Source organism: Ambystoma mexicanum, chromosome 11, assembly GCF_040938575.1.
Source record: "Ambystoma mexicanum isolate Mex_15411 chromosome 11, UKY_AmexF1_1, whole genome shotgun sequence".
In the NCBI taxonomy this organism is placed as follows: domain Eukaryota; kingdom Metazoa; phylum Chordata; class Amphibia; order Caudata; family Ambystomatidae; genus Ambystoma; species Ambystoma mexicanum.
Window position 1 is genome coordinate 1,318,488,801 of NC_090934.1, and position 25,600 is coordinate 1,318,514,400.

A 25,600-nucleotide genomic window follows, 5' to 3' on the forward strand; every position below is an offset into this window, starting at 1 on the left:
ATCTTAGGCCTGCAAAAATGTTGAAAACTTTGGAGGCCCAAAAAAGGGGTTTACAGGCATCCTAGACCCCCTAAAGTCCAGAAAATGTTGGTTGACCAAAAACTGTGCCAAAGAGCTCTGAATGTCCCAAAATCATTTGTAGCCAGAAAGGGGCATTAACCCACACCCTTGATGCCTGAAATTCCCAAAAATACTTTTGGCAGAAAAATGCATCCTACACCCCTGAAAGTTCAGAATATGTTAGCCGCCCAAAAAAGGCCTTAAAATGCATCTTAGGCCTGCAAAAATGTTGAAAACTTTGGAGGCCCAAAAAAGGGGTTTACAGGCATCCTAGACCCCCTAAAGTCCAGAAAATGTTGGTGGCCAAAAACTGTGCCAGAGAGCTCTGAATGTCCCAGAAACATTTGCAGCCTGAAAGGAGCATTAACCCGCATCCTAGACCACTGAAATTCCCAAAAATAATTTTGACATGAAAAATGCATCCTACACCCCTGAAAGTTCAGAATATGTTAGCAGTCCAAAAAAGGCCTTAAAATGCATCTTAGTCCTGCAAAAATGTTGAAAACTTTGGAGGCCCAAAAAAGGGGTTTACAGGCATCCTAGACCCCCTAAAGTCCAGAAAATGTTGGTTGACCAAAAACTGTGCCAGAGAGCTCTGAATGTCCCAAAATCATTTGTAGCCAGAAAGGGGCATTAACCCACACCCTTGATGCCTGAAATTCCCAAAAATACTTTTGGCAGAAAAATGCATCCTACACACCTGAACGTTCAGAATATGTTAGCAACCCAAAAAAGGCCTTAAAATGCCTGTTATGTCTGGAAAAATGTTGAACACTTTGGAGGCCTAAAAAAGGGGTTTACAGGCATCCTAGACCCCCTAAAGTCCAGAAAATGTTGGTGGCCAAAAACTGTGCCAGAGAGCTCTGAATGTCCCAGAAACATTTGCAGCCTGAAAGGAGCATTAACCCACATCCTAGACCACTGAAATTCCCAAAAATAATTTTGACATGAAAAATGCATCCTACACCCCTGAAAGTTCAGAATATGTTAGCAGCCCAAAAAAGGCCTTAAAATGCCTTTTAGGCCTGCAAGAATGTTGAAAACTTTGGAGGTCAAAAAAAGGGGTTTACAGGTATCCTAGACCCCCTAAAGGCCAGAAAATTTTGGTGGCCCAAAACTGTGCCAGAGAGCTCTGCATGTCCCAAAATCATTTGTAGCCTGAAAGGGGCATTAACCTGCATCCTAGACCACTGAAATTCCCAAAAATCGTTTTGGCAAGAAAAGTGCATCCTTCACACCTGACAGTTCAGAATATGTTAGCATCCCAAAAAAGACCTTAAAATGCATCTTAGGCCTGCAAAAATGTTGAAAACTTTGGAGGCCCAAAAAAGGGGTTTACAGGCATCCTAGACCCCCTAAAGTCCAGAAAATGTTGGTTGACCAAAAACTGTGCCAGAGAGCTCTGAATGTCCCAAAATCATTTGTAGCCTAAAAGGGGCATTATCCCACACCCTTGACGCCTGAAATTCCCAAAAATATTTTTGGCACAAAAATGCATCCTACACCCCTGAAAGTTCAGAATATGTTAGCAGCCCAAAAAAGGCCTTAAAATGCATCTTAGTCCTGCAAAAATGTTGAAAACTTTGGAGGCCCAAAAAAGGGGTTTACAGGCATCCTAGACCCCCTAAAGTCCAGAAAATGTTGGTTGCCCAAAAACTGTGCCAAAGAGCTCTGAATGTCCCAAAATCATTTGTAGCCAGAAAGGGGCATTAACCCACAACCTTGATGCCTGAAATTCCCAAAAATACTTTTGGCAGAAAAATGCATCCTACACACCTGAACGTTCAGAATATGTTAGCAGCCCAAAAAAGGCCTTAAAATGCCTGTTATGTCTGGAAAAATGTTGAACACTTTGGAGGCCTAAAAAAGGGGTTTACAGGCATCCTAGACCCCCTAAAGTCCAGAAAATGTTGGTGGCCAAAAACTGTGCCAGAGAGCTCTGAATGTCCCAGAAACATTTGCAGCCTGAAAGGAGCACTAACCCGCATCCTAGACCACTGAAATTCCCAAAAATAATTTTGACATGAAAAATGCATCCTACACCCCTGAAAGTTCAGAATATGTTAGCAGCCCAAAAAAGGCCTTAAAATGCCTTTTAGGCCTGCAAGAATGTTGAAAACATTGGAGGTCAAAAAAAGGGGTTTACAGGTATCCTAGACCCCCTAAAGTCCAGAAAATTTTGGTGGCCCAAAACTGTGCCAGAGAGCTCTGCATGTCCCAAAATCATTTGTAGCCTGAAAGGGGCATTAACCCGCATCCTAGACCACTGAAATTCCCAAAAATCGTTTTGGCAAGAAAAGTGCATCCTTCACACCTGACAGTTCAGAATATGTTAGCATCCCAAAAAAGGCCTTAAAATGCATCTTAGGCCTGCAAAAATGTTGAAAACTTTGGAGGCCCAAAAAAGGGGTTTACAGGCATCCTAGACCCCCTAAAGTCCAGAAAATGTTGGTTGACCAAAAACTGTGCCAGAGAGCTCTGAATGTCCCAAAATCATTTGTAGCCTAAAAGGGGCATTATCCCACACCCTTGACGCCTGAAATTCCCAAAAATATTTTTGGCACAAAAATGCATCCTACACCCCTGAAAGTTCAGAATATGTTAGCAGCCCAAAAAAGGCCTTAAAATGCATCTTAGTCCTGCAAAAATGTTGAAAACTTTGGAGGCCCAAAAAAGGGGTTTACAGGCATCCTAGACCCCCTAAAGTCCAGAAAATGTTGGTTGCCCAAAAACTGTGCCAAAGAGCTCTGAATGTCCCAAAATCATTTGTAGCCAGAAAGGGGCATTAACCCACACCCTTGATGCCTGAAATTCCCAAAAATACTTTTGGCAGAAAAATGCATCCTACACCCCTGAAAGTTCAGAATATGTTAGCCGCCCAAAAAAGGCCTTAAAATGCATCTTAGGCCTGCAAAAATGTTGAAAACTTTGGAGGCCCAAAAAAGGGGTTTAGAGGCATCCTAGACCCCCTAAAGTCCAGAAAATGTTGGTTGACCAAAAACTGTGCCAGAGAGCTCTGAATGTCCCAAAATCATTTGTAGCCTAAAAGGGGCATTATCCCACACCCTTGACGCCTGAAATTCCCAAAAATATTTTTGGCACAAAAATGCATCCTACACCCCTGAAAGTTCAGAATATGTTAGCAGCCCAAAAAAGGCCTTAAAATGCATCTTAGTCCTGCAAAAATGTTGAAAACTTTGGAGGCCCAAAAAAGGGGTTTACAGGCATCCTAGACCCCCTAAAGTCCAGAAAATGTTGGTTGCCCAAAAACTGTGCCAAAGAGCTCTGAATGTCCCAAAATCATTTGTAGCCAGAAAGGGGCATTAACCCACAACCTTGATGCCTGAAATTCCCAAAAATACTTTTGGCAGAAAAATGCATCCTACACCCCTGAAAGTTCAGAATATGTTAGCCGCCCAAAAAAGGCCTTAAAATGCATCTTAGGCCTGCAAAAATGTTGAAAACTTTGGAGGCCCAAAAAAGGGGTTTACAGGCATCCTAGACCCCCTAAAGTCCAGAAAATGTTGGTTGACCAAAAACTGTGCCAGAGAGCTCTGAATGTCCCAAAATCATTTGTAGCCTAAAAGGGGCATTATCCCACACCCTTGACGCCTGAAATTCCCAAAAATATTTTTGGCACAAAAATGCATCCTACACCCCTGAAAGTTCAGAATATGTTAGCAGCCCAAAAAAGGCCTTAAAATGCATCTTAGTCCTGCAAAAATGTTGAAAACTTTGGAGGCCCAAAAAAGGGGTTTACAGGCATCCTAGACCCCCTAAAGTCCAGAAAATGTTGGTTGCCCAAAAACTGTGCCAAAGAGCTCTGAATGTCCCAAAATCATTTGTAGCCAGAAAGGGGCATTAACCCACAACCTTGATGCCTGAAATTCCCAAAAATACTTTTGGCAGAAAAATGCATCCTACACACCTGAACGTTCAGAATATGTTAGCAGCCCAAAAAAGGCCTTAAAATGCCTGTTATGTCTGGAAAAATGTTGAACACTTTGGAGGCCTAAAAAAGGGGTTTACAGGCATCCTAGACCCCCTAAAGTCCAGAAAATGTTGGTGGCCAAAAACTGTGCCAGAGAGCTCTGAATGTCCCAGAAACATTTGCAGCCTGAAAGGAGCACTAACCCGCATCCTAGACCACTGAAATTCCCAAAAATAATTTTGACATGAAAAATGCATCCTACACCCCTGAAAGTTCAGAATATGTTAGCAGCCCAAAAAAGGCCTTAAAATGCCTTTTAGGCCTGCAAGAATGTTGAAAACATTGGAGGTCAAAAAAAGGGGTTTACAGGTATCCTAGACCCCCTAAAGTCCAGAAAATTTTGGTGGCCCAAAACTGTGCCAGAGAGCTCTGCATGTCCCAAAATCATTTGTAGCCTGAAAGGGGCATTAACCCGCATCCTAGACCACTGAAATTCCCAAAAATCGTTTTGGCAAGAAAAGTGCATCCTTCACACCTGACAGTTCAGAATATGTTAGCATCCCAAAAAAGGCCTTAAAATGCATCTTAGGCCTGCAAAAATGTTGAAAACTTTGGAGGCCCAAAAAAGGGGTTTACAGGCATCCTAGACCCCCTAAAGTCCAGAAAATGTTGGTTGCCCAAAAACTGTGCCAAAGAGCTCTGAATGTCCCAAAATCATTTGTAGCCAGAAAGGGGCATTAACCCACAACCTTGATGCCTGAAATTCCCAAAAATACTTTTGGCAGAAAAATGCATCCTACACCCCTGAAAGTTCAGAATATGTTAGCCGCCCAAAAAAGGCCTTAAAATGCATCTTAGGCCTGCAAAAATGTTGAAAACTTTGGAGGCCCAAAAAAGGGGTTTACAGGCATCCTAGACCCCCTAAAGTCCAGAAAATGTTGGTTGACCAAAAACTGTGCCAGAGAGCTCTGAATGTCCCAAAATCATTTGTAGCCTAAAAGGGGCATTATCCCACACCCTTGACGCCTGAAATTCCCAAAAATATTTTTGGCACAAAAATGCATCCTACACCCCTGAAAGTTCAGAATATGTTAGCAGCCCAAAAAAGGCCTTAAAATGCATCTTAGTCCTGCAAAAATGTTGAAAACTTTGGAGGCCCAAAAAAGGGGTTTACAGGCATCCTAGACCCCCTAAAGTCCAGAAAATGTTGGTTGCCCAAAAACTGTGCCAAAGAGCTCTGAATGTCCCAAAATCATTTGTAGCCAGAAAGGGGCATTAACCCACAACCTTGATGCCTGAAATTCCCAAAAATACTTTTGGCAGAAAAATGCATCCTACACACCTGAACGTTCAGAATATGTTAGCAGCCCAAAAAAGGCCTTAAAATGCCTGTTATGTCTGGAAAAATGTTGAACACTTTGGAGGCCTAAAAAAGGGGTTTACAGGCATCCTAGACCCCCTAAAGTCCAGAAAATGTTGGTGGCCAAAAACTGTGCCAGAGAGCTCTGAATGTCCCAGAAACATTTGCAGCCTGAAAGGAGCACTAACCCGCATCCTAGACCACTGAAATTCCCAAAAATAATTTTGACATGAAAAATGCATCCTACACCCCTGAAAGTTCAGAATATGTTAGCAGCCCAAAAAAGGCCTTAAAATGCCTTTTAGGCCTGCAAGAATGTTGAAAACATTGGAGGTCAAAAAAAGGGGTTTACAGGTATCCTAGACCCCCTAAAGTCCAGAAAATTTTGGTGGCCCAAAACTGTGCCAGAGAGCTCTGCATGTCCCAAAATCATTTGTAGCCTGAAAGGGGCATTAACCCGCATCCTAGACCACTGAAATTCCCAAAAATCGTTTTGGCAAGAAAAGTGCATCCTTCACACCTGACAGTTCAGAATATGTTAGCATCCCAAAAAAGGCCTTAAAATGCATCTTAGGCCTGCAAAAATGTTGAAAACTTTGGAGGCCCAAAAAAGGGGTTTACAGGCATCCTAGACCCCCTAAAGTCCAGAAAATGTTGGTTGACCAAAAACTGTGCCAGAGAGCTCTGAATGTCCCAAAATCATTTGTAGCCTAAAAGGGGCATTATCCCACACCCTTGACGCCTGAAATTCCCAAAAATATTTTTGGCACAAAAATGCATCCTACACCCCTGAAAGTTCAGAATATGTTAGCAGCCCAAAAAAGGCCTTAAAATGCATCTTAGTCCTGCAAAAATGTTGAAAACTTTGGAGGCCCAAAAAAGGGGTTTACAGGCATCCTAGACCCCCTAAAGTCCAGAAAATGTTGGTTGCCCAAAAACTGTGCCAAAGAGCTCTGAATGTCCCAAAATCATTTGTAGCCAGAAAGGGGCATTAACCCACACCCTTGATGCCTGAAATTCCCAAAAATACTTTTGGCAGAAAAATGCATCCTACACCCCTGAAAGTTCAGAATATGTTAGCCGCCCAAAAAAGGCCTTAAAATGCATCTTAGGCCTGCAAAAATGTTGAAAACTTTGGAGGCCCAAAAAAGGGGTTTAGAGGCATCCTAGACCCCCTAAAGTCCAGAAAATGTTGGTTGACCAAAAACTGTGCCAGAGAGCTCTGAATGTCCCAAAATCATTTGTAGCCTAAAAGGGGCATTATCCCACACCCTTGACGCCTGAAATTCCCAAAAATATTTTTGACACAAAAATGCATCCTACACACCTGAACGTTCAGAATATGTTAGCAGCCCAAAAAAGGCCTTAAAATGCCTGTTATGTCTGGAAAAATGTTGAACACTTTGGAGGCCTAAAGAAGGGGTTTACAGGCATCCTAGACCCCCTAAAGTCCAGAAAATGTTGGTGGCCAAAAACTGTGCCAGAGAGCTCTGAATGTCCCAGAAACATTTGCAGCCTGAAAGGAGCATTAACCCGCATCCTAGACCACTGAAATTCCCGAAAATAATTTTGACATGAAAAATGCATCCTACACCCCTGAAAGTTCAGAATATGTTAGCAGCCCAAAAAAGGCCTTAAAATGCCTTTTAGGCCTGCAAGAATGTTGAAAACTTTGGAGGTCAAAAAAAGGGGTTTACAGGTATCCTAGACCCCCTAAAGTCCAGAAAATTTTGGTGGCCCAAAACTGTGCCAGAGAGCTCTGCATGTCCCAAAATCATTTGTAGATTGAAAGGGGCATTAACCCGCATCCTAGACCACTGAAATTCCCAAAAATCGCTTTGGCAAGAAAAGTGCATCCTTCACACCTGACAGTTCAGTATATGTTAGCATCCCAAAAAAGGCCTTAAAATGCATCTTAGGCCTGCAAAAATGTTGAAAACTTTGGAGGCCCAAGAAAGGGGTTTACAGGCATCCTAGACCCCCTAAAGTCCAGAAAATGTTGGTTGACCAAAAACTGTGCCAAAGAGCTCTGAATGTCCCAAAATCATTTGTAGCCAGAAAGGGGCATTAACCCACACCCTTGATGCCTGAAATTCCCAAAAATACTTTTGGCAGAAAAATGCATCCTACACACCTGAACGTTCAGAATATGTTAGCAACCCAAAAAAGGCCTTAAAATGCCTGTTATGTCTGGAAAAATGTTGAACACTTTGGAGGCCTAAAAAAGGGGTTTACAGGCATCCTAGACCCCCTAAAGTCCAGAAAATGTTGGTGGCCAAAAACTGTGCCAGAGAGCTCTGAATGTCCCAGAAACATTTGCAGCCTGAAAGGAGCATTAACCCGCATCCTAGACCACTGAAATTCCCAAAAATAATTTTGACATGAAAAATGCATCCTACACCCCTGAAAGTTCAGAATATGTTAGCAGCCCAAAAAAGGCCTTAAAATGCCTTTTAGGCCTGCAAGAATGTTGAAAACTTTGGAGGTCAAAAAAAGGGGTTTACAGGTATCCTAGACCCCCTAAAGTCCAGAAAATTTTGGTGGCCCAAAACTGTGCCAGAGAGCTCTGCATGTCCCAAAATCGTTTGTAGCCTGAAAGGGGCATTAACCTGCATCCTAGACCACTGAAATTCCCAAAAATCGTTTTGGCAAGAAAAGTGCATCCTTCACACCTGACAGTTCAGAATATGTTAGCATACCAAAAAAGACCTTAAAATGCATCTTAGGCCTGCAAAAATGTTGAAAACTTTGGAGGCCCAAAAAAGGGGTTTACAGGCATCCTAGACCCCCTAAAGTCCAGAAAATGTTGGTTGACCAAAAACTGTGCCAGAGAGCTCTGAATGTCCCAAAATCATTTGTAGCCTAAAAGGGGCATTATCCCACACCCTTGACGCCTGAAATTCCCAAAAATATTTTTGGCACAAAAATGCATCCTACACCCCTGAAAGTTCAGAATATGTTAGCAGCCCAAAAAAGGCCTTAAAATGCATCTTAGTCCTGCAAAAATGTTGAAAACTTTGGAGGCCCAAAAAAGGGGTTTACAGGCATCCTAGACCCCCTAAAGTCCAGAAAATGTTGGTTGACCAAAAACTGTGCCAGAGAGCTCTGAATGTCCCAAAATCATTTGTAGCCTAAAAGGGGCATTATCCCACACCCTTGACGCCTGAAATTCCCAAAAATATTTCTGACACAAAAATGCATCCTACACACCTGAATGTTCAGAATATGTTAGCAGCCCAAAAAAGGCCTTAAAATGCCTGTTATGTCTGGAAAAATGTTGAACACTTTGGAGGCCTAAAAAAGGGGTTTACAGGCATCCTAGACCCCCTAAAGTCCAGAAAATGTTGGTGGCCAAAAACTGTGCCAGAGAGCTCTGAATGTCCCAGAAACATTTGCAGCCTGAAAGGAGCATTAACCCGCATCCTAGACCACTGAAATTCCCAAAAATAATTTTGACATGAAAAATGCATCCTACACCCCTGAAAGTTCAGAATATGTTAGCAGCCCAAAAAAGGCCTTAAAATGCCTTTTAGGCCTGCAAGAATGTTGAAAACTTTGGAGGTCAAAAAAAGGGGTTTACAGGTATCCTAGACCCCCTAAAGTCCAGAAAATTTTGGTGGCCCAAAACTGTGCCAGAGAGCTCTGCATGTCCCAAAATCATTTGTAGCCTGAAAGGGGCATTAACCCGCATCCTAGACCACTGAAATTCCCAAAAATCGTTTTTTGGCAAGAAAAGTGCATCCTTCACACCTGACAGTTCAGAATATGTTAGCATCCCAAAAAAGGCCTTAAAATGCATCTTAGGCCTGCAAAAATGTTGAAAACATTGGAGGCCCAAAAAAGGGGTTTACAGGCATCCTAGACCCCCTAAAGTCCAGAAAATGTTGGTTGACCAAAAACTGTGCCAGAGAGCTCTGAATGTCCCAAAATCATTTGTAGCCTAAAAGGGGCATTATCCCACACCCTTGACGCCTGAAATTCCCAAAAATATTTTTGGCACAAAAATGCATCCTACACCCCTGAAAGTTCAGAATATGTTAGCAGCCCAAAAAGGCCTTAAAATGCATCTTAGTCCTGCAAAAATGTTGAAAACTTTGGAGGCCCAAAAAAGGGGTTTACAGGCATCCTAGACCCCCTAAAGTCCAGAAAATGTTGGTTGCCCAAAAACTGTGCCAAAGAGCTCTGAATGTCCCCAAATCATTTGTAACCAGAAAGGGGCATTAACCCACACCCTTCATGCCTGAAATTCCCAAAAATACTTTTGGCAGAAAAATGCATCCTACACCCCTGAAAGTTCAGAATATGTTAGCCGCCCAAAAAAGGCCTTAAAATGCATCTTAGGCCTGCAAAAATGTTGAAAACTTTGGAGGCCCAAAAAAGGGGTTTAGAGGCATCCTAGACCCCCTAAAGTCCAGAAAATGTTGGTTGACCAAAAACTGTGCCAGAGAGCTCTGAATGTCCCAAAATCATTTGTAGCCTAAAAGGGGCATTATCCCACACCCTTGACGCCTGAAATTCCCAAAAATATTTTTGACACAAAAATGCATCCTACACACCTGAACGTTCAGAATATGTTAGCAGCCCAAAAAAGGCCTTAAAATGCCTGTTATGTCTGGAAAAATGTTGAACACTTTGGAGGCCTAAAAAAGGGGTTTACAGGCATCCTAGACCCCCTAAAGTCCAGAAAATGTTGGTGGCCAAAAACTGTGCCAGAGAGCTCTGAATGTCCCAGAAACATTTGCAGCCTGAAAGGAGCATTAACCCGCATCCTAGACCACTGAAATTCCCGAAAATAATTTTGACATGAAAAATGCATCCTACACCCCTGAAAGTTCAGAATATGTTAGCAGCCCAAAAAAGGCCTTAAAATGCCTTTTAGGCCTGCAAGAATGTTGAAAACTTTGGAGGTCAAAAAAAGGGGTTTACAGGTATCCTAGACCCCCTAAAGTCCAGAAAATTTTGGTGGCCCAAAACTGTGCCAGAGAGCTCTGCATGTCCCAAAATCATTTGTAGATTGAAAGGGGCATTAACCCGCATCCTAGACCACTGAAATTCCCAAAAATCGTTTTGGCAAGAAAAGTGCATCCTTCACACCTGACAGTTCAGAATATGTTAGCATCCCAAAAAAGACCTTAAAATGCATCTTAGGCCTGCAAAAATGTTGAAAACTTTGGAGGCCCAAAAAAGGGGTTTACAGGCATCCTAGACCCCCTAAAGTCCAGAAAATGTTGGTTGACCAAAAACTGTGCCAGAGAGCTCTGAATGTCCCAAAATCATTTGTAGCCTAAAAGGGGCATTATCCCACACCCTTGACGCCTGAAATTCCCAAAAATATTTTTGGCACAAAAATGCATCCTACACCCCTGAAAGTTCAGAATATGTTAGCAGCCCAAAAAAGGCCTTAAAATGCATCTTAGTCCTGCAAAAATGTTGAAAACTTTGGAGGCCCAAAAAAGGGGTTTACAGGCATCCTAGACCCCCTAAAGTCCAGAAAATGTTGGTTGCCCAAAAACTGTGCCAAAGAGCTCTGAATGTCCCAAAATCATTTGTAGCCAGAAAGGGGCATTAACCCACACCCTTGATGCCTGAAATTCCCAAAAATACTTTTGGCAGAAAAATGCATCCTACACCCCTGAAAGTTCAGAATATGTTAGCCGCCCAAAAAAGGCCTTAAAATGCATCTTAGGCCTGCAAAAATGTTGAAAACTTTGGAGGCCCAAAAAAGGGGTTTAGAGGCATCCTAGACCCCCTAAAGTCCAGAAAATGTTGGTTGACCAAAAACTGTGCCAGAGAGCTCTGAATGTCCCAAAATCATTTGTAGCCTAAAAGGGGCATTATCCCACACCCTTGACGCCTGAAATTCCCAAAAATATTTTTGACACAAAAATGCATCCTACACCCCTGAAAGTTCAGAATATGTTAGCCGCCCAAAAAAGGCCTTAAAATGCATCTTAGGCCTGCAAAAATGTTGAAAACTTTGGAGGCCCAAAAAAGGGGTTTAGAGGCATCCTAGACCCCCTAAAGTCCATAAAAAAGTTGGTTGACCAAAAACTGTGCCAGAGAGCCCTGAATGTCCCAAAATCATTTGTAGCCTAAAAGGGGCATTATCCCACACCCTTGACGCCTGAAATTCCCAAAAATATTTTTGACACAAAAATGCATCCTACACACCTGAACGTTCAGAATATGTTAGCAGCCCAAAAAAGGCCTTAAAATGCCTGTTATGTCTGGAAAAATGTTGAACACTTTGGAGGCCTAAAAAAGGGGTTTACAGGCATCCTAGACCCCCTAAAGTCCAGAAAATGTTGGTGGCCAAAAACTGTGCCAGAGAGCTCTGAATGTCCCAGAAACATTTGCAGCCTGAAAGGAGCATTAACCCGCATCCTAGACCACTGAAATTCCCAAAAATAATTTTGACATGAAAAATGCATCCTACACCCCTGAAAGTTCAGAATATGTTAGCAGCCCAAAAAAGGCCTTAAAATGCCTTTTAGGCCTGCAAGAATGTTGAAAACTTTGGAGGTCAAAAAAAGGGGTTTACAGGTATCCTAGACCCCCTAAAGTCCAGAAAATTTTGGTGGCCCAAAACTGTGCCAGAGAGCTCCGCATGTCCCAAAATCATTTGTAGCCTGAAAGGGGCATTAACCCGCATCCTAGACCACTGAAATTCCCAAAAATCGCTTTGGCAAGAAAAGTGCATCCTTCACACCTGACAGTTCAGAATATGTTAGCATCCCAAAAAAGGCCTTAAAATGCATCTTAGGCCTGCAAAAATGTTGAAAACTTTGGAGGCCCAAAAAAGGGGTTTACAGGCATCCTAGACCCCCTAAAGTCCAGAAAATGTTGGTTGACCAAAAACTGTGCCAGAGAGCTCTGAATGTCCCAAAATCATTTGTAGCCTAAAAGGGGCATTATCCCACACCCTTGACGCCTGAAATTCCCAAAAATATTTTTGGCACAAAAATGCATCCTACACCCCTGAAAGTTCAGAATATGTTAGCAGCCCAAAAAAGGCCTTAAAATGCATCTTAGTCCTGCAAAAATGTTGAAAACTTTGGAGGCCCAAAAAAGGGGTTTACAGGCATCCTAGACCCCCTAAAGTCCAGAAAATGTTGGTTGCCCAAAAACTGTGCCAAAGAGCTCTGAATGTCCCAAAATCATTTGTAGCCAGAAAGGGGCATTAACCCACACCCTTGATGCCTGAAATTCCCAAAAATACTTTTGGCAGAAAAATGCATCCTACACCCCTGAAAGTTCAGAATATGTTAGCCGCCCAAAAAAGGCCTTAAAATGCATCTTAGGCCTGCAAAAATGTTGAAAACTTTGGAGGCCCAAAAAAGGGGTTTAGAGGCATCCTAGACCCCCTAAAGTCCAGAAAATGTTGGTTGACCAAAAACTGTGCCAGAGAGCTCTGAATGTCCCAAAATCATTTGTAGCCTAAAAGGGGCATTATCCCACACCCTTGACGCCTGAAATTCCCAAAAATATTTTTGACACAAAAATGCATCCTACACACCTGAACGTTCAGAATATGTTAGCAGCCCAAAAAAGGCCTTAAAATGCCTGTTATGTCTGGAAAAATGTTGAACACTTTGGAGGCCTAAAAAAGGGGTTTGCAGGCATCCTAGACCCCCTAAAGTCGAGAAAATGTTGGTGGCCAAAAACTGTGCCAGAGAGCTCTGAATGTCCCAGAAACATTTGCAGCCTGAAAGGAGCATTAACCCGCATCCTAGACCACTGAAATTCCCAAAAATAATTTTGACATGAAAAATGCATCCTACACCCCTGAAAGTTCAGAATATGTTAGCAGCCCAAAAAAGACCTTAAAATGCCCTTTAGGCCTGCAAGAATGTTGAAAACGTTGGAGGTCAAAAAAAGGGGTTTACAGGTATCCTAGACCCCCTAAAGTCCAGAAAATTTTGGTGGCCCAAAACTGTGCCAGAGAGCTCTGCATGTCCCAAAATCATTTGTAGCCTGAAAGGGGCATTAACCCGCATCCTAGACCACTGAAATTCCCAAAAATCGTTTTGGCAAGAAAAGTGCATCCTTCACACCTGACAGTTCAGAATATGTTAGCATCCCAAAAAAGGCCTTAAAATGCATCTTAGGCCTGCAAAAATGTTGAAAACTTTGGAGGCCCAAAAAAGGGGTTTACAGGCATCCTAGACCCCCTAAAGTCCAGAAAATGTTGGTTGACCAAAAACTGTGCCAGAGAGCTCTGAATGTCCCAAAATCATTTGTAGCCTAAAAAGGGCATTATCCCACACCCTTGACGCCTGAAATTCCCAAAAATATTTTTGGCACAAAAATGCATCCTACACCCCTGAAAGTTCAGAATATGTTAGCAGCCCAAAAAAGGCCTTAAAATGCATCTTAGTCCTGCAAAAATGTTGAAAACTTTGGAGGCCCAAAAAAGGGGTTTACAGGCATCCTAGACCCCCTAAAGTCCAGAAAATGTTGGTTGCCCAAAAACTGTGCCAAAGAGCTCTGAATGTCCCAAAATCATTTGTAGCCAGAAAGGGGCATTAACCCACACCCTTGATGCCTGAAATTCCCAAAAATACTTTTGGCAGAAAAATGCATCCTACACACCTGAACGTTCAGAACATGTTAGCAACCCAAAAAAGGCCTTAAAATGCCTATTATGTCTGGAAAAATGTTGAACACTTTGGAGGCCTAAAAAAGGGGTTTACAGGCATCCTAAACCCCCTAAAGTCCAGAAAATGTTGGTGGCCAAAAACTGTGCCAGAGAGCTCTGAATGTCCCAGAAACATTTGCAGCCTGAAAGGAGCACTAACCCGCATCCTAGACCACTGAAATTCCCAAAAATAATTTTGACATGAAAAATGCATCCTACACCCCTGAAAGTTCAGAATATGTTAGCAGCCCAAAAAAGGCCTTAAAATGCCTTTTAGGCCTGCAAGAATGTTGAAAACTTTGGAGGTCAAAAAAATGGGTTTACAGGTATCCTAGACCCCCTAAAGTCCAGAAAATTGTGGCGGCCCAAAACTGTGCCAGAGAGCTCTGCATGTCCCAAAATCATTTGTAGCCTGAAAGGGGCATTAACCCGCATCCTAGACCACTGAAATTCCCAAAAATCGTTTTGGCAAGAAAAGTGCATCCTTCACACCTGACAGTTCAGAATATGTTAGCATCCCAAAAAAGGCCTTAAAATGCATCTTAGGCCTGCAAAAATGTTGAAAACTTTGGAGGCCCAAAAAAGGGGTTTACAGGCATCCTAGACCCCCTAAAGTCCAGAAAATGTTGGTTGACCAAAAACTGTGCCAGAGAGCTCTGAATGTCCCAAAATCATTTGTAGCCTAAAAGGGGCATTATCCCACACCCTTGACGCCTGAAATTCCCAAAAATATTTTTGGCACAAAAATGCATCCTACACCCCTGAAAGTTCAGAATATGTTAGCAGCCCAAAAAAGGCCTTAAAATGCATCTTAGTCCTGCAAAAATGTTGAAAACTTGGGAGGCCCAAAAAAGGGGTTTACAGGCATCCTAGACCCCCTAAAGTCCAGAAAATGTTGGTTGCCCAAAAACTGTGCCAAAGAGCTCTGAATGTCCCAAAATCATTTGTAGCCAGAAAGGGGCATTAACCCACACCCTTGATGCCTGAAATTCCCAAAAATACTTTTGGCAGAAAAATGCATCCTACACACCTGAACGTTCAGAATATGTTAGCAACCCAAAAAAGGCCTTAAAATGCCTGTTATGTCTGGAAAAATGTTGAACACTTTGGAGGCCTAAAAAAGGGGTTTACAGGCATCCTAGACCCCCTAAAGTCCAGAAAATTTTGGTGGCCCAAAACTGTGCCAGAGAGCTCTGCATGCCCCAAAATCATTTGGAGCCTGAAAGGGGCATTAACCCGCATCCTAGACCACTGAAATTCCCAAAAATCGTTTTGGCAAGAAAAGTGCATCCTTCACACCTGACAGTTCAGAATATGTTAGCATCCCAAAAAAGGCCTTAAAATGCATCTTAGTCCTGCAAAAATGTTGAAAACTTTGGAGGCCCAAAAAAGGGGTTTACAGGCATCCTAGACCCCCTAAAGTCCAGAAAATGTTGGTTGCCCAAAAACTGTGCCAAAGAGCTCTGAATGTCCCAAAATCATTTGTAGCCAGAAAGGGGCATTAACCCACACCCTTGATGCCTGAAATTCCCAAAAATACTTTTGGCAGAAAAATGCATCCTACACCCCTGAAAGTTCAGAATATGTTAGCCACCCAAAAAGGCCTTAAAATGCATCTTAGGCCTGCAAAAATGTTGAAAACTTTGGAGGCCCAAAAAAGGGGTTTAGAGGCATCCTAGACCCCCTAAAGTCCAGAAAATGTTGGTTGACCAAAAACTGTGCCAGAGAGCTCTGAATGTCCCAAAATCATTTGTAGCCTAAAAGGGGCATTATCCCACACCCTTGACGCCTGAAATTCCCAAAAATATTTCTGACACAAAAATGCATCCTACACACCTGAATGTTCAGAATATGTTAGCAGCCCAAAAAAGGCCTTAAAATGCCTGTTATGTCTGGAAAAATGTTGAACACTTTGGAGGCCTAAAAAAGGGGTTTACAGGCATCCTAGACCCCCTAAAGTCCAGAAAATGTTGGTGGCCAAAAACTGTGCCAGAGAGCTCTGAATGTCCCAGAAACATTTGCAGCCTGAAAGGAGCATTAACCCGCATCCTAGACCACTGAAATTCCCAAAAATAATTTTGACATGAAAAATGCATCCTACACCCCTGAAAGTTCAGAATATGTTAGCAGCCCAAAAAAGGCCTTAAGATGCCTTTTAGGCCTGCAAGAATGTTGAAAACTTTGGAGGTCAAAAAAAGGGGTTTACAGGTATCCTAGACCCCCTAAAGTCCAGAAAATTTTGGTGGCCCAAAACTGTGCCAGAGAGCTCTGCATGTCCCAAAATCATTTGTAGCCTAAAAGGGGCATTGACCCGCATCCTAGACCACTGAAATTCCCAAAAATCGTTTTTTGGCAAGAAAAGTGCATCCTTCACACCTGACAGTTCAGAATATGTTAGCATCCCAAAAAAGGCCTTAAAATGCATCTTAGGCCTGCAAAAATGTTGAAAACATTGGAGGCCCAAAAAAGGGGTTTACAGGCATCCTAGACCCCCTAAAGTCCAGAAAATGTTGGTTGACCAAAAACTGTGCCAGAGAGCTCTGAATGTCCCAAAATCATTTGTAGCCTAAAAAGGGCATTATCCCACACCCTTGACGCCTGAAATTCCCAAAAATATTTTTGGCACAAAAATGCATCCTACACCCCTGAAAGTTCAGAATATGTTAGCAGCCCAAAAAGGCCTTAAAATGCATCTTAGTCCTGCAAAAATGTTGAAAACTTTGGAGGCCCAAAAAAGGGGTTTACAGGCATCCTAGACCCCCTAAAGTCCAGAAAATGTTGGTTGCCCAAAAACTGTGCCAAAGAGCTCTGAATGTCCCCAAATCATTTGTAACCAGAAAGGGGCATTAACCCACACCCTTCATGCCTGAAATTCCCAAAAATACTTTTGGCAGAAAAATGCATCCTACACCCCTGAAAGTTCAGAATATGTTAGCCGCCCAAAAAAGGCCTTAAAATGCATCTTAGGCCTGCAAAAATGTTGAAAACTTTGGAAGCCCAAAAAAGGGGTTTAGAGGCATCCTAGACCCCCTAAAGTCCAGAAAATGTTGGTTGACCAAAAACTGTGCCAGAGAGCTCTGAATGTCCCAAAATCATGTGTAGCCTAAAAGGGGCATTATCCCACACCCTTGACGCCTGAAATTCCCAAAAATATTTTTGACACAAAAATGCATCCTACACACCTGAACGTTCAGAATATGTTAGCAGCCCAAAAAAGGCCTTAAAATGCCTGTTATGTCTGGAAAAATGTTGAACACTTTGGAGGCCTAAAAAAGGGGTTTACAGGCATCCTAGACCCCCTAAAGTCCAGAAAATGTTGGTGGCCAAAAACTGTGCCAGAGAGCTCTGAATGTCCCAGAAACATTTGCAGCCTGAAAGGAGCATTAACCCGCATTCTAGACCACTGAAATTCCCAAAAATAATTTTGACATGAAAAATGCATCCTACACCCCTGAAAGTTCAGAATATGTTAGCAGCCCAAAAAAGGCCTTAAAATGCCTTTTAGGCCTGCAAGAATGTTGAAAACTTTGGAGGTCAAAAAAAGGTGTTTACAGGTATCCTAGACCCCCTAAAGTCCAGAAAATTTTGGTGGCCCAAAACTGTGCCAGAGAGCTCCGCATGTCCCAAAATCATTTGTAGCCTGAAAGGGGCATTAACCCGCATCCTAGACCACTGAAATTCCCAAAAATCGCTTTGGCAAGAAAAGTGCATCCTTCACACCTGACAGTTCAGAATATGTTAGCATCCCAAAAAAGGCCTTAAAATGCATCTTAGGCCTGCAAAAATGTTGAAAACTTTGGAGGCCCAAAAAAGGGGTTTACAGGCATCCTAGACCCCCTAAAGTCCAGAAAATGTTGGTTGACCAAAAACTGTGCCAGAGAGCTCTGAATGTCCCAAAATCATTTGTAGCCTAAAAGGGGCATTATCCCACACCCTTGATGCCTGAAATTTCCAAAAATACTTTTGGCAGAAAAATGCATCCTACACCCCTGAAAGTTCAGAATATGTTAGCCGCCCAAAAAAGGCCTTAAAATGCATCTTAGGCCTGCAAAAATGTTGAAAACTTTGGAGGCCCAAAAAAGGGGTTTAGAGGCATCCTAGACCCCCTAAAGTCCAGAAAATGTTGGTTGACCAAAAACTGTGCCAGAGAGCTCTGAATGTCCCAAAATCATTTGTAGCCAGAAAGGGGCATTAACCCACACCCTTGATGCCTGAAATTCCCAAAAATACTTTTGGCAGAAAAATGCATCCTACACCCCTGAAAGTTCAGAATATGTTAGCCGCCCAAAAAAGGCCTTAAAATGCATCTTAGGCCTGCAAAAATGTTGAAAACTTTGGAGGCCCAAAAAAGGGGTTTAGAGGCATCCTAGACCCCCTAAAGTCCAGAAAATGTTGGTTGACCAAAAACTGTGCCAGAGAGCTCTGAATGTCCCAAAATCATTTGTAGCCAGAAAGGGGCATTAACCCACACCCTTGATGCCTGAAATTCCCAAAAATACTTTTGGCAGAAAAATGCATCCTACACACCTGAACGTTCAGAATATGTTAGCAACCCAAAAAAGGCCTTAAAATGCCTGTTATGTCTGGAAAAATGTTGAACACTTTGGAGGCCTAAAAAAGGGGTTTACAGGCATCCTAGACCCCCTAAAGTCCAGAAAATGTTGGTGGCCAAAAACTGTGCCAGAGAGCTCTGAATGTCCCAGAAACATTTGCAGCCTGAAAGGAGCATTAACCCGCATCCTAGACCACTGAAATTCCCAAAAATAATTTTGACATGAAAAATGCATCCTACACCCCTGAAAGTTCAGAATATGTTAGCAGCCCAAAAAAGGCCTTAAAATGCCTTTTAGGCCTGCAAGAATGTTGAAAACTTTGGAGGTCAAAAAAAGGGGTTTACAGGTATCCTAGACCCCCTAAAGTCCAGAAAATCTTGGTGGCCCAAAACTGTGCCAGAGAGCTCTGCATGTCCCAAAATCATTTGTAGCCTGAAAGGGGCATTAACCTGCATCCTAGACCACTGAAATTCCCAAAAATTGTTTTGGCAAGAAAAGTGCATCCTTCACACCTGACAGTTCAGAATATGTTAGCATCCCAAAAAAGACCTTAAAATGCATCTTAGGCCTGCAAAAATGTTGAAAACTTTGGAGGCCCAAAAAAGGGGTTTACAGGCATCCTAGACCCCCTAAAGTCCAGAAAATGTTGGTTGACCAAAAACTGTGCCAGAGAGCTCTGAATGTCCCAAAATCATTTGTAGCCTAAAAGGGGCATTATCCCACACCCTTGACGCCTGAAATTCCCAAAAATATTTTTGGCACAAAAATGCATCCTACACCCCTGAAAGTTCAGAATATGTTAGCAGCCCAAAAAAGGCCTTAAAATGCATCTTAGTCCTGCAAAAATGTTGAAAACTTTGGAGGCCCAAAAAAGGGGTTTAGAGGCATCCTAGACCCCCTAAAGTCCAGAAAATGTTGGTTGACCAAAAACTGTGCAAGAGAGCTCTGAATGTCCCAAAATCATTTGTAGCCTAAAAGGGGCATTATCCCACACCCTTGACGCCTGAAATTCCCAAAAATATTTTTGACACAAAAATGCATCCTACACACCTGAACGTTCAGAATATGTTAGCAGCCCAAAAAAGGCCTTAAAATGCCTGTTATGTCTGGAAAAATGTTGAACACTTTGGAGGCCTAAAAAAGGGGTTTACAGGCATCCTAGACCCCCTAAAGTCGAGAAAATGTTGGTGGCCAAAAACTGTGCCAGAGAGCTCTGAATGTCCCAGAAACATTTGCAGCCTGAAAGGAGCATTAACCCGCATCCTAGACCACTGAAATTCCCAAAAATCGTTTTGGCAAGAAAAGTGCATCCTTCACACCTGACAGTTCAGAATATGTTAGCATTCCAAAAAAGGCCTTAAAATGCATCTTAGGCCTGCAAAAATGTTGAAAACTTTGGAGGCCCAAAAAAGGGGTTTACAGGCATCCTAGACCCCCTAAAGTCCAGAAAATGTTGGTTGACCAAAAACTGTGCCAGAGAGCTCTGAATGTCCCAAAATCATTTGTAGCCTAAAAAGGGCATTATCCCACACCCTTGACGCCTGAAATTCCCAAAAATATTTTTGGCACAAAAATGCATCCTACACCCCTGAAAGTTCAGAATATGTTAGCAGCCCAAAAAAGGCCTTAAAATGCATCTTAGTCCTGCAAAAATGTTGAAAACTTTGGAGGCCCAAAAAAGGGTTTACAGGCATCCTAGACCCCCTAAAGTCCAGAAAATGTTGGTTGCCCAAAAACTGTGCCAAAGAGCTCTGAATGTCCCAAAATCATTTGTAGCCAGAAAGGGGCATTAACCCACACCCTTGATGCCTGAAATTCCCAAAAATACTTTTGGCAGAAAAATGCATCCTACACACCTGAACGTTCAGAATATGTTAGCAACCCAAAAAAGGCCTTAAAATGCCTGTTATGTCTGGAAAAATGTTGAACACTTTGGAGGCCTACAAAAGGGGTTTACAGGCATCCTAGACCCCCTAAAGTCCAGAAAATGTTGGTGGCCAAAAACTGTGCCAGAGAGCTCTGAATGTCCCAGAAACATTTGCAGCCTGAAAGAAGCATTAACCCGCATCCTAGACCACTGAAATTCCCGAAAATAATTTTGACATGAAAAATGCATCCTACACCCCTGAAAGTTCAGAATATGTTAGCAGCCCAAAAAAGGCCTTAAAATGCCTTTTAGGCCTGCAAGAATGTTGAAAACTTTGGAGGTCAAAAAAAGGGGTTTACAGGTATCCTAGACCCCCTAAAGTCCAGAAAATTTTGGTGGCCCAAAACTGTGCCAGAGAGCTCTGCATGTCCCAAAATCATTTGTAGATTGAAAGGGATATTAACCCGCATCCTAGACCACTGAAATTCCCAAAAATCGTTTTGGCAAGAAAAGTGCATCCTTCACACCTGACAGTTCAGAATATGTTAGCATCCCAAAAAAGACCTTAAAATGCATCTTAGGCCTGCAAAAATGTTGAAAACTTTGGAGGCCCAAAAAAGGGGTTTACAGGCATCCTAGACCCCCTAAAGTCCAGAAAATGTTGGTTGACCAAAAACTGTGCCAGAGAGCTCTGAATGTCCCAAAATCATTTGTAGCCTAAAAGGGGCATTATCCCACACCCTTGATGCCTGAAATTCCCAAAAGTATTTTTGGCACAAAAATGCATCCTACACCCCTGAAAGTTCAGAATATGTTAGCAGCCCAAAAAAGGCCTTAAAATGCATCTTAGTCCTGCAAAAATGTTAAAAACTTTGGAGGCCCAAAAAAGGGGTTTACAGGCATCCTAGACCCCCTAAAGTCCAGAAAATGTTGGTTGCCCAAAAACTGTGCCAAAGAGCTCTGAATGTCCCAAAATCATTTGTAGCCAGAAAGGGGCATTAACCCACACCCTTGATGCCTGAAATTCCCAAAAATACTTTTGGCAGAAAAATGCATCCTACACCCCTGAAAGTTCAGAATATGTTAGCCGCCCAAAAAAGGCCTTAAAATGCATCTTAGGCCTGCAAAAATGTTGAAAACTTTGGAGGCCCAAAAAAGGGGTTTAGAGGCATCCTAGACCCCCTAAAGTCCAGAAAATGTTGGTTGACCAAAAACTGTGCCAGAGAGCTCTGAATGTCCCAAAATCATTTGTAGCCTAAAAGGGGCATTATCCCACACCCTTGACGCCTGAAATTCCCAAAAATATTTTTGACACAAAAATGCATCCTACACACCTGAACGTTCAGAATATGTTAGCAGCCCAAAAAAGGCCTTAAAATGCCTGTTATGTCTGGAAAAATGTTGAACACTTTGGAGGCCTAAAAAAGGGGTTTACAGGCATCCTAGACCCCCTAAAGTCCAGAAAATGTTGGTGGCCAAAAACTGTGCCAGAGAGCTCTGAATGTCCCAGAAACATTTGCAGCCTGAAAGGAGCATTAACCCGCATCCTAGACCACTGAAATTCCCGAAAATAATTTTGACATGAAAAATGCATCCTACACCCCTGAAAGTTCAGAATATGTTAGCAGCCCAAAAAAGGCCTTAAAATGCCTTTTAGGCCTGCAAGAATGTTGAAAACTTTGGAGGTCAAAAAAAGGGGTTTACAGGTATCCTAGACCCCCTAAAGTCCAGAAAATTTTGGTGGCCCAAAACTGTGCCAGAGAGCTCTGCATGTCCCAAAATCATTTGTATATTGAAAGGGGCATTAACCCGCATCCTAGACCACTGAAATTCCCAAAAATCGTTTTGGCAAGAAAAGTGCATCCTTCACACCTGACAGTTCAGAATATGTTAGCATCCCAAAAAAGACCTTAAAATGCATCTTAGGCCTGCAAAAATGTTGAAAACTTTGGAGGCCCAAAAAAGGGGTTTACAGGCATCCTAGACCCCCTAAAGTCCAGAAAATGTTGGTTGACCAAAAACTGTGCCAAAGAGCTCTGAATGTCCCAAAATCATTTGTAGCCAGAAAGGGGCATTAACCCACACCCTTGATGCCTGAAATTCCCAAAAATACTTTTGGCAGAAAAATGCATCCTACACCCCTGAAAGTTCAGAATATGTTAGCAGCCCAAAAAAGGCCTTAAAATGCCTTTTAGGCATGCAAGAATGTTGCAAACTTTGGAGGTCAAAAAAAGGAGTTTACAGGTATCCTAGACCCCCTAAAGTCCAGAAAATTTTGGTGGCCCAAAACTGTGCCAGAGAGCTCCGCATGTCCCAAAATCATTTGTAGCCTGAAAGGGGCATTAACCCGCATCCTAGACCACTGAAATTCCCAAAAATCGCTTTGGCAAGAAAAGTGCATCCTTCACACCTGACAGTTCAGAATATGTTAGCATCCCAAAAAAGGCCTTAAAATGCATCTTAGGCCTGCAAAAATGTTGAAAACTTTGGAGGCCCAAAAAAGGGGTTTACAGGCATCCTAGACCCCCTAAAGTCCAGAAAATGTTGGTTGACCAAAAACTGTGCCAGAGAGCTCTGAATGTCCCAAAATCATTTGTAGCCTAAAAGGGGCATTATCCCACACCCTTGACGCCTGAAATTCCCAAAAATATTTTTGGCACAAAAATGCATCCTACACCCCTGAAAGTTCAGAATATGTTAGCAGCCCAAAAAAGGCCTTAAAATGCATCTTAGTCCTGCAAAAATGTTGAAAACTTTGGAGGCCCAAAAAAGGGGTTTACAGGCATCCTAGACCCCCTAAAGTCCAGAAAATGTTGGTTGACCAAAAACTGTGCCAGAGAGCTCTGAATGTCCCAAAATCATTTGTAGCCAGAAAGGGGCATTAACCCACACCCTTGATGCCTGAAATTCCCAAAAATACTTTTGGCAGAAAAATGCATCCTACACACCTGAACGTTCAGAATATGTTAGCAACCCAAAAAAGGCCTTAAAATGCCTGTTATGTCTGGAAAAATGTTGAACACTTTGGAGGCCTAAAAAAGGGGTTTACAGGCATCCTAGACCCCCTAAAGTCCAGAAAATGTTGGTGGCCAAAAACTGTGCCAGAGAGCTCTGAATGTCCCAGAAACATTTGCAGCCTGAAAGGAGCATTAACCCACATCCTAGACCACTGAAATTCCCAAAAATAATTTTGACATGAAAAATGCATCCTACACCCCTGAAAGTTCAGAATATGTTAGCAGCCCAAAAAAGGCCTTAAAATGCCTTTTAGGCCTGCAAGAATGTTGAAAACTTTGGAGGTCAAAAAAAGGGGTTTACAGGTATCCTAGACCCCCTAAAGGCCAGAAAATTTTGGTGGCCCAAAACTGTGCCAGAGAGCTCTGCATGTCCCAAAATCATTTGTAGCCTGAAAGGGGCATTAACCTGCATCCTAGACCACTGAAATTCCCAAAAATCGTTTTGGCAAGAAAAGTGCATCCTTCACACCTGACAGTTCAGAATATGTTAGCATCCCAAAAAAGACCTTAAAATGCATCTTAGGCCTGCAAAAATGTTGAAAACTTTGGAGGCCCAAAAAAGGGGTTTACAGGCATCCTAGACCCCCTAAAGTCCAGAAAATGTTGGTTGACCAAAAACTGTGCCAGAGAGCTCTGAATGTCCCAAAATCATTTGTAGCCTAAAAGGGGCATTATCCCACACCCTTGACGCCTGAAATTCCCAAAAATATTTTTGGCACAAAAATGCATCCTACACCCCTGAAAGTTCAGAATATGTTAGCAGCCCAAAAAAGGCCTTAAAATGCATCTTAGTCCTGCAAAAATGTTGAAAACTTTGGAGGCCCAAAAAAGGGGTTTACAGGCATCCTAGACCCCCTAAAGTCCAGAAAATGTTGGTTGCCCAAAAACTGTGCCAAAGAGCTCTGAATGTCCCAAAATCATTTGTAGCCAGAAAGGGGCATTAACCCACAACCTTGATGCCTGAAATTCCCAAAAATACTTTTGGCAGAAAAATGCATCCTACACACCTGAACGTTCAGAATATGTTAGCAGCCCAAAAAAGGCCTTAAAATGCCTGTTATGTCTGGAAAAATGTTGAACACTTTGGAGGCCTAAAAAAGGGGTTTACAGGCATCCTAGACCCCCTAAAGTCCAGAAAATGTTGGTGGCCAAAAACTGTGCCAGAGAGCTCTGAATGTCCCAGAAACATTTGCAGCCTGAAAGGAGCACTAACCCGCATCCTAGACCACTGAAATTCCCAAAAATAATTTTGACATGAAAAATGCATCCTACACCCCTGAAAGTTCAGAATATGTTAGCAGCCCAAAAAAGGCCTTAAAATGCCTTTTAGGCCTGCAAGAATGTTGAAAACATTGGAGGTCAAAAAAAGGGGTTTACAGGTATCCTAGACCCCCTAAAGTCCAGAAAATTTTGGTGGCCCAAAACTGTGCCAGAGAGCTCTGCATGTCCCAAAATCATTTGTAGCCTGAAAGGGGCATTAACCCGCATCCTAGACCACTGAAATTCCCAAAAATCGCTTTGGCAAGAAAAGTGCATCCTTCACACCTGACAGTTCAGAATATGTTAGCATCCCAAAAAAGGCCTTAAAATGCATCTTAGGCCTGCAAAAATGTTGAAAACTTTGGAGGCCCAAAAAAGGGGTTTACAGGCATCCTAGACCCCCTAAAGTCCAGAAAATGTTGGTTGACCAAAAACTGTGCCAGAGAGCTCTGAATGTCCCAAAATCATTTGTAGCCTAAAAGGGGCATTATCCCACACCCTTGACGCCTGAAATTCCCAAAAATATTTTTGGCACAAAAATGCATCCTACACCCCTGAAAGTTCAGAATATGTTAGCAGCCCAAAAAAGGCCTTAAAATGCATCTTAGTCCTGCAAAAATGTTGAAAACTTTGGAGGCCCAAAAAAGGGGTTTACAGGCATCCTAGACCCCCTAAAGTCCAGAAAATGTTGGTTGACCAAAAACTGTGCCAGAGAGCTCTGAATGTCCCAAAATCATTTGTAGCCAGAAAGGGGCATTAACCCACACCCTTGATGCCTGAAATTCCCAAAAATACTTTTGGCAGAAAAATGCATCCTACACACCTGAACGTTCAGAATATGTTAGCAACCCAAAAAAGGCCTTAAAATGCCTGTTATGTCTGGAAAAATGTTGAACACTTTGGAGGCCTAAAAA